Source organism: Amblyomma mixtum, chromosome 4, assembly GCF_055824585.1.
Source record: "Amblyomma mixtum isolate Tamu chromosome 4, ASM5582458v1, whole genome shotgun sequence".
In the NCBI taxonomy this organism is placed as follows: domain Eukaryota; kingdom Metazoa; phylum Arthropoda; class Arachnida; order Ixodida; family Ixodidae; genus Amblyomma; species Amblyomma mixtum.
Genome location: NC_143015.1, coordinates 79,159,665 through 79,170,033, shown reverse-complemented (window position 1 = coordinate 79,170,033; position 10,369 = coordinate 79,159,665).

Below are 10,369 nucleotides of genomic sequence, written 5' to 3'. Positions count from 1 at the left end.
TTTATCTAGTTTGGTGCCATTCCCTTAAGGTTTAGTTCGCGGACCCCTACACGTCTGTTTGCATGCAAACAGACATCTCTTCCAGTCCTCTGACTGGTGCTTAGATGGTTCTTTCCCCAATATGTTTAGAGGCAGCGATACGGACGCACTGAATATTCAGGTCTCTCGCCGAACATTGCTGATTCATATACTGCTTTGACGCAGGGTCATCATCGGTCACTCCTCGATTTCATTAGATCAGCGAACTTTATTTCATTTATTTAAGCATCTTCGTCATTCATCATTACATAGGCTGTTATGCCCTGAGGCAATAAACATGGCAATAAACATCGAAACATATAGTTGTCATTTACAGTCTGGTGACGCCACTTCAGATTGTGAAATTTTTACGGCCAAAGAAGCAATTTTTGCGGAACAGGCTTTTAATGCTATCCCATTAGAGTCCTGTTCGTTGTTTTTTCGGTTAGTTTTTCTAGTGGTGTTCAACTTTGACTAGCATGACCTCACTGGTTCATGGATCTGTTCGCCAGGATCAGGTTGATCATCAGGCCTCGTAGTTCATTTCTGACAACATTGGGATCTTTTCTTCACCGGTGGAGAGTAGCTGCTCCAATGCGATTCGAACTACGGATTTCTTGCAAGCGATGCGCATCCTCTTCCTCTACGCTGTCGTCGCAAGAGCCAGGGGGAGGGAGAGTGGCAGGCGGCCGGGCGAAATTGAGTATTTTGTGAAATTAAGATGGCCGCAGATGGTGCCGTACATTGCTACTTTGAGACCACTGCAGGAGCTTTTCGTGTCATCGCGTTAAACTCCAAGCACGACAAAACCAAAACCAGCAGCAACCACGCACTACGATCCTGTCTTCTGAAGTAGAGGCTTCAGGACATCTTTTTTTTTAAATTAAAATTACTTATTACTTCTTGGGGGCGACTTACGAAGTCCGGACGCAAATTCTGCCACCTATATACAGCGTGAAAACTGCATAAAGTACAGCTGGGGAGAAAAAAAAAAGGTGCTCGGTAAATGGAACTGCCCTGCTTCCAGCTTTCGCGAATAAGTGGGGCACTGGCCCCGGCAGGTTAGTTAGGGTGCGAGCCCACCGGCAGTCGGTGTAGCCATCTTGGCAGATGAGCAACTGATTGCATTAGCTGACCGCGCCGCCTCCTGCGGGCGAAGAGAGCGGCTTAACCAGAGACAATACACGACCACGCCACGACAGCGGTGTTTAGAGGAAATTGCTGTTCACACTTAGACGTGAAAGGAACGTGCGTTGGGAATAGGAAACTGAATTTCATTACCTCCTACTCATGCAATAAGTTGGCCACTTATTGCCCTCTACCTCTGGTGTAAAACAAATCAAGATTTTGAACGGAATTAACTGAGTTGAATTGGATATGTTTACGACAACGCAGTCTAACCACTCAGCTAGTTTACATACAGCGCTCAAGAGTGTTGCTGGGTTTTCATCGAACCAAAGAGAGGACAAACGATAACATTAAGAGGCAGAAGAAATAAGCTTCGGTAAGAGAACAAACACGTGTTAACAATGGCCTAGCTGAAATCAACAAGCGGAAATGGATATCCGCGAGGCATGCAATGCGAATAACCGATAACAACCAACGCGCCATTAGTTTAGTGGAGCGGATTTCAAGAGAAAAGGGAGCATGGATGTAGTGCATTTTATGTAGTACCTTACCTCATGTATTGCCCAGATTTAAACTAGGAGACATGTCTTCCGCTCGCTTCCTTCAATAGGACAAGAGCGCCACACTCTTCCTTTAAAGACCTTCTTTACCCGCAGAGACATCGTTCATACAGAAAGGAGACTTTACGACTTCTAAAATTTCTTCGATGCTATAACCGGGACTTCAGAAGGTGGCAGCTGCAGTTTATGGCGATAGTGGGGGTTGTGCGCACGCCGACGTCGGTCTGCTAGGTCGTAGATGTGTGCGAAAAATTGGCGATTTTTTAAATATCCAAGTGTCGCTACGGCTGAGCAGTAGCCGCGAGAACATTTGCCAGGCTGATCCCATCACTAGCTAGCAACAACCTCTTCAACTTTCTGAATAACTCGATAATAAATATTACAGTTGCGAAGTTTTTCCTAATAATTATACAGTATACGAAAACATAAATGCCGTACACGGGTATATTTTGAAGGCAAATGAAAATTCCGTTTCCTAAGTTCTTTTTTTCGGCAAGTAAAAGCTAAGCAGCAGCTTCAAAACTCGTGAACGTGAACGCTCTCACTAAGGCATTTTGGCTGCAACTGAGGTTACTCGCTCTCGCTGCGAGCGCTTCGAGTCCGTCGACAGATCCAAGCTCAAATACGGGCTCATGCACCACAAGCCAGTCCAGAGTGCAACTTTCAGCTCCTGGCTGCCCGTTAAATATGACAAGCATTTCTCTCACGGTTTTCGCGCCCCTTAAAGTTCTGCAGCATTGTACGAAGTGTACAATGCTTATAATGTTTAGAAGCTGGTAGTTTTCGACTGTCTCTGTGTATGAAGTTAGACAGTGAAACTTCAGGTGCCCTCGTAAAATGTCAAAATTTCCTTAGCCATTTATTTGAAGATATTGGCAAAATGATGATTCAGCATTCAGCGAACAACCACGGCATTCTTGCGTCTTGAAATCTGCCATTGAAGTATATCCTTGAAGTCGTCTCATTCGAAAACATCTGAGCTTTCTTCTTCATGGCTACCATCATCACTATAGCTTTGCAGGTTGAATTACTAAGTATAGTAATACGGGGCCCACATGATGCATCAGTGGGTACCTTTACGTGTTGTTTCCATACTTGAGTCAACGATTTAGATGACGCCCTAAATCGAATTACTTTATTGCTTTAGTGATTATTTCTATGAAACAGACAGTATTATAACTCACAAAAACAAGTCAACAGCCCTGCATTTTTCATGCTAGCACCGCTAGCTGCATATTTTTTAAATCGGCTAACAACCCATTTATTCTGGGTCAAGTAGGCACAACTGGGAAATGTTTGTGGCAAAGATGTGTGCAACCATATGTAGTCATCTTTGCGTTTGTACCTCAGGCACCTTTCCAAGTACCGTAGCTCCAATTTTCCAACTAGAACTTGACGTTTAGCAAAGCAGAGACCGTGCTTTACCGTTCTATTTCAATCAGTTGCCAACAAAAACTTCGCGTTGATCTAAAAGCGCCACGCGCTGAATGGGCTTTTAAGCGCCTAATTTGACAGCCAGCCCATTGACGCCTGTAGTTGCTGAGGCAAACATAAAATACAATAAACAAACTCGAAGTACACGGGGAAGCAGTTTGTCGAGCAGCATAAAAGGAGGAAGCCATGAATACTCTCGCACCCTCTGCTCGTGTCGGGACAGCTGAAAAGCAGTGCGGGCCCAATCCAGTCTTTCTATTATTAACTCCGAGCTCCACTCAACAATGGGTCAGGAGGGGGCGCTGCATGCACCCCAGAGGGCGCCCCCGTCGCGAGGAGGGAGTGCGTTCTCCTGTGCCTCCGCACTATCGGTTCCCCCATCTGTTAATCACGTCTGCACACATAGAGAGTGCGCACCACTCCTCCCCATCCATCCATCCATCCATAGTCGAGCCGTGAGGAGCGCAGCGCAACGCGGTATATGTGGACCGACTTTTCTTTTGTTGTCAGCGCAAACATCCCGCTGTGAGTTGGCGCGGCTGAAAAAGGACAAACTAGGGGCTAATTGACTTCCTAGTGCTGCCATCCCCTTCCTCTTGACGTCAGATTCCACGTCGGAGCTTTGATGCACTGTACTTTCTTTCCTTTTTTTATTGGTATTTGTCGTCGACTCCCCAACGCGGTGACATTATAGCAGGCTATACAGAAGCAGCGTAGGTCCTCTGATTTCGAATTCGATGTTCTGAATCCATTCCTCTATTCATTACGGCCGTCGCTTGTGCTCAAACCACTTGCCCCAGCTGAACCCCGGAAGTCTGAATATAAGAAAAAATCCGGGTTCTAAATCTATTACACTCCGACTTAGATCTTTCGCGCGTCTTTTTTTATGTATGCCAGTCGAGTAAAGCTGTTTGAAAAGGTGCACATTAATCGCTATCTGCTGCCACCTGAGTATGTCACCTGCACGGGAATAGGCTCTTAAAACACCCGTTTCGTTCATTTGAGTGGCAGCCTCTCATGTGCGCCACCATGAGATCGAAGAACATGTGCCCTCTAGGGCACATGTTTGCAATTGGGACTTGGCGTAGTAAAGACGAAAATAAGACGCGGCGATAGTGAAGAATTGGAAGTTTGAGCGACCAGCCTCATACACTTTTGTTAATTTTTCGCAGGTACGCACAGTCGACATTTTTCCTAGTGTGCTTATTTTTACCTGAGGCCCTTGTATATCGCTGAAATGGTGGTTTTTCTTTAATTTTGCGATAGCTACGTGCGCGTAGCTAGGTAGGAAATAAAAACATTAAACACTTTAATGCAGCAAAACTTCATCGAGCTAGCCATAGTGCTTCGAGATGAACGACAATCTCGACTAAGTAATTTACTAAATTTACTAAAGTAATTTACTTACTTACTAAAGTAGTAAGTAATTTATTAAAGTAATTTACTCCACCTTGGGGGATTCCCCTAAACATTTGACCAACACTGTTCCCACTTCGAGTTATTGATCAATTCGCTCTCGCCCTACCATAAGCTTGCCGTCCCGGTTAGCTCAGTTGGTAGAGCGACTGCTCCGGTGAAGCGGTGGTCCCGGGCTCGAACCCCGGACCAGGACGAAATTTTCTTTAACTACGAAGTTTCTGAGAAAGCTGTATAGTTTTCCTTTGTAGCCGCATGGCTGCGCTTGGGTGGATGTCAATGAGTAATTACTCCTTATTACAAATTTACTCCACCTTAGGGGATTCCTCTAAACATTTGACCAACACCTGAGTGATGTACCACCTTGCCCAACAATACTCCCCTATAAGTTTCTCAAACTAGTGAACAACTACAAAACATGGACACCTCCAATGTGACTCACAGTCAATAAAAGTTTCTGATATCCAGGCTTTCGCGACGCTGTAGTCTGTGACGATAACAAAGAGAATGTGCTGCAGTAGGTTGCTTCATGAAGGATGTCATCTAAATCTAGCATACATCAGAAGAAAGGCGCGCACACGGCTATTTTTTCTTCTTGATATACTTAATAATAATAATAATAATAATAATAATAATAATAATAATAATAATACTTTATTGCGCCAAATATTAAAAAAATGTCCAGAAATCCGGCCTGCCAAAGCCTCATAGGGCTTGAGTGGCATGCAGAGCCCGACAGGCAGCGGAACCGCGCAGATATACACATAGTAAAAAAAAACACATTCAAAATAACGGACATCAAATTAGTATGATGGTGAGGACAAAATAGACACAAGACTCATGTTACACGAAGGAAAAAAAATCCTCATCAGATTAAATTGCAAGGAAGAAAAACCAAAGTGGCATGACAATACCTCAGATCAATGCAATAAATACAGCAGTAACTAATGAAATCACAAGATTTACTTGACAGGTGGTAAAGCACATGCATGATGTCGTAAATCCTCTAATTAATGTATCGCAGCATCTTTTTTATTTTGTATTTAGTTTTTGCCCGGCGAACACTTGGAGGTAACCTGTTAAAGTGAAAGGGAACGCAATAATCTCTTACACGCCTTCCATGTCTTGTAGACCGTCGGGGAATACAAAAAGGTTCCTTCGGTCAAAGAGACCGTGTGGGAACATACGGAATCTTATAGTCACTAAGCCAAAAATGTTTCAGGAAGATCGTTTCCATCAAAAGGCGATCAAAATCAGGTAAAGAAAATACCTTAAAGAGATCAGAATCGGAGGGAAGGCCTAAATCATAGCCGATATTTTTTAATAAAGATCGTAGGAGAGAATTAATCCTGCACTTCCAGCGAACTGCACAGTGACCATAAATCGTTATGCCATAGCGCAGTATGCTATAACCAAGGGCGTTTACGATAACTTTGCGTATTGAAAGCGGCATGTAGTACCTGATGTTGTAAGGCACACAGGAGACGGTTCGGAGCTTTTTACAAACGTGGGACAAGTGATCATTCCATGAAAGAGCACTGTCAAAGTATAATCCTAGGTATTTCACTGTATTTGTATAGCTCAAGGGTACACATTGACATTGGCAACAATCAGATCCGTGCAAGAAAAGGTGATGGTTTAAATCTACCTTCTTCATCGGGCTGTGAAAGCATATAAGCTGAGTCTTAGAGCTGTTAACTTTAATTACGTTGTTTGAGAACCAGTCCATAGAAATTATTGCTGCAGCTTGAAGAGAAGAAATTGAGTCAGAGTAGTTCGGTGACTGGGTTACAAGTACAGTATCGTCAGCGTACTGGTACAGGCCTACAGGAACAAAGTTTTAAAGGTCATTCACGTAGACGTTAAATAACAGGGGACTAATTATAGAACCTTGCGGAACGCCAGCTTTAATTAACAAAGAAGCGCTCTTTGCCCGGCCAATGGAGACATATTGCGTTCTCTGCAGTAAAAATTTTCCAAAAGAGAAAGAATCACTCCACGGAAGCCTAACCTGGACAGTTTACAAAATAACACACTGTGACACACGCTGTCAAAAGCCTTGCTGACATCCAGAAACAGTGCACACACCGAGGTACCGATGTCTGTCAAAGTTGTCTTCCAGCTCTTCCTTGATGACGACCACCTCCGGAGGCTTCCTCTTGACTAGAACAATCTGCTGCTGCTCTGGTGTCAGCTTCTCAAACTTCAGCGGCATCTAATAGGAAGAGGAGCAGACAAGATGGCAAATTCCATGAAGATCATCCATCTTTAGATTACGAGAGGTTGTCGTGTCCTTTGTTCCAGAATGCGCATAAGGAACACGTGCGTCAAAATAATAATATTCTCTCTATGGTTGGATACAACTTTGAGTTCATAATAAGGGAGTAGTTACTCATTGGCATCCACCCGAGCGCAGCCATACGGCTACAAGGGAAAGCTATACAGCTTTCTCAGAAACTTCGTAGTTAAAGAAAAATTCGTCCTGGTCCGGGGTTCGAACCCGGGACCACCGCTTCACCGGAGCAGTCGCTCTACCAATTGAGCTAACCGGGACGGCAAGCTTATGGTAGGGCGAGAGCGAATTGATCAATAACTCGAAGTGGGAACAGTGTTGGTCAAATGTTTTTTAGGGGAATGTCCCAAGGTGGAGCAGATTTGCAATAAGAAGTAGTTACTCATTGGCATTGTTGGGTCTGGGTGTCCGAGCCAGGAAACGGTCGAGGCGACGCTGAGTAAAATGACTTTTATGTACAGTATGTACAAGGGCTTTTACATGATACAAGGGTCAAGAACACCACGGGCTAACACAAAGAAGAAGGGCGGCCCCGGCGGCGAGCGTAGCTCCGGCATGATGGCTCTTCTGCTGCCCGTCTGCTGCTCGGGTTCAGCGCGGCTCCGTTTTTATAGCCTCCCGCTAACGGTTGCGGCAGCCAGCAGTTCAAATCCTCCAATCAGGTCACAGCACTGGCCACCGTTCAAATTAGACCAATGGTCGAGAGGCGCTGGCCGGCGACTACGCGTCGGAGGAGCCCGCACCGACGGAGAGGAGGGAAGGAGGAAAGGTCCGTGTCGGCGCCGGCGTGGCTGGATGAGTCACGCTGCACGTCGCGACATGTCCGAGAGAGTCTGGGCCTGCTTTGAGCGACGGCGGGCGCGCAGCGCATGTTTCCAGAGAGGCCAGCCAGCGAAATATGGGCGCCGGCACTACAGCCTCCACCCGAGCGCTCCACCGGCTTTGGCAGTGGCTGTTGCTGGGCGCAAAGTAATGCGCGTGCTGCGAACAGCTAGCTGCTTCGTCAGCGCCACGTGTGCACTCTTCCGCCCTGCTCATCTTATCACACAGCATCACGGCCAAGCACAGCTTTCCTTTCCTTGTCGTTTTCTTTGACAAGGCATAAAAACCAAAGCCACGAAATGAACCTCGTTCTTTTTTGCTCCAGCCACCCGTCTCGTTTTGTTCCAGCGGGCTCCGCCGTCGACCCGTTGGCAGGCGTCCGCCAGCCGCCGGCCCGTTTGTAACAGCGCGTTTTGAATGATTTGAATGTGTAGAAACTGTATGGGTGCAGAGCTACGTTTATATTTGACGCATGTAACTGTTCGTTTGACAACGAAAACTCGTACATATGCACTTGAAAAATGTCAAAGGGACAGATATGTACAGTGGATGACCACAGGACCATACCGCGCCGGACCGACTCATACGTCCAAAAGAATGAATCCAGAGGACTGTCGCCGGTTCGCGAGTGATGGACGTCCAAAAGCGAAAATTCGCAGGACCTCCAATGGTTTGCTCCCAGTGGACTTTGCTGATTTCCGATTATAGACGTTCGGTGTACGACCGACGGACATTAAAATTGGGTTGCGGACAGTAGCGGACGTTCGGATCTGGAACGAATGTCCGACGGACTTTTGTGGTCCAATGGGTTACTCAATCATGATATGGAATTAACGAAATAAACTATAGAATTCAATGCAAACTTTTACATTTACTAAAATAGCATTTACTGTTCAAAACTCGTGAAAAGCTCTGGTGTGCGCTAGGAGTCCGTTTGTTTTCATGTCTTAAATTATCTGACCGCGTACTTAGCGGAAGGCTGTACCTTACATGCACACGTTCAAACACATATATAACAACCAATAATTAACGAAACCTCAAAAGGCAAACAAACTACTCATTAGGAAAGCTTTCAGTTTGGTTAAGCATAACTTTATATAGGCGAAAACAAAAAGTAGCTACATTATCTTTGCAGGGAAAATGCAGCCTTAACACGGCGTATGAACATATTTACCCTGACGATTAGCTAATAACGAAAGCAAGTGGTTTGACACGAACAAGCTGCAAATGTGCAACCCGCCAAAAATCTCCAGGTCTACATCTAAACTCAAAATTCATTAAAAATTCATCAAAATTCATGAAGATATTTCACCTTCATGAAATACCTTCATGATTACCAAAGATACCGCTAATTTATGTGCAGTAAGCAGTAAGCGTTTATAATTAAACCTGCCGTACTGCTGTTGCCACCGTGGAAGTCTAAAAAAACAGCTTTACGGACAATCCTACGTCAAAACAGAAAAAAATCACTCAAGTTTGCTTAGCATTTGGTGAATACGCTACCTTGATATCTGTATTAAGTAGAAGGTACTGATAATCCTTCATATATGTTAAGTGGTTGCTTGTTCATTGGTTGTCTATTGGTGAAAATAACAAACAGCAGCTGCAAATAACTACTGTGAACATCCACGTTAAATTTGACTGAACAAAACATCAGAACAAACTATAGATCAATTTTTTTTCATAGAGATATATTTATGAAAAAAACTGCCAAATAGCATTAAAAAACTAACATCGTTTTGATTCGTACAATACCAGCTTGCGAAAACAGATTTTCAATTTACTTTAATACCAGAATAACAAACCGCAGCGTTTGAACAATATCCAGCGAAATGACGAAGCAGTCACTGACCATTTCTTTCCTTCGCATCACTATGCTTGACCGGACGGATTTCCGCCAAACTCTCGATTACAATAACAGCCAGTCTATGCTTACTTTCATGCTTATAATTTCTAACTAAAATGTCGTTCATTCTTCTGAAATAGCTGCATTTTTGCATCACTGATTGCATTTTGTACTCGGACCCGCATCATGTTCGTAAAGCCGCGGTCACACTAGGCCGACGAGACCCCGATGCCGACGCGACGACGACGCCGACGATCGGCGGTCGCATCGGCCAACCCGGTCGTTCCCCGACTAGCCAGTCACACTGCACCGACGACGACGACGACGCCCCAAACGACCAAGCGTCGTCCTAGTGTGACAACACCGCCGACCAAAGATGCCGACGAGACCCGTCGGCCGACGTGTCTTGGGCAGATCGCTGGCCGAGCGAAAACATTCGCCGACCAAAAGCGAGTACCGGGATCAGAGCGCAAAGTGCAATCATTATTTAAACAAATAATGCACGCGCAGCAACATTCATCCAACCATATGGCCATCGCCACTATCATGGATATAAAAACACTTCGCCTGTTTTCGAAATTCCTCTACACGTGCGAACGTCTTGACGAGCTGTGCAGTATTTTCATCATCGTCATGTCACAGTCGGCGTCATTCTCGACCGAAGAAGAGGCCGAATTGATCGGGCTGATAGAAGAGAGGCGCTTGATCTGGCATGTGCGGCACAGGCACTATCATAGACGCGACTTGAAAGAAGTTGCCTACAGCGAAGTAGCTGCCGCATTTGGTGACAAGTTCACCGGTAGGTACTTTTTATTTCTACCGATTCTATGCGCCTGTGCTGTGATTTACAAT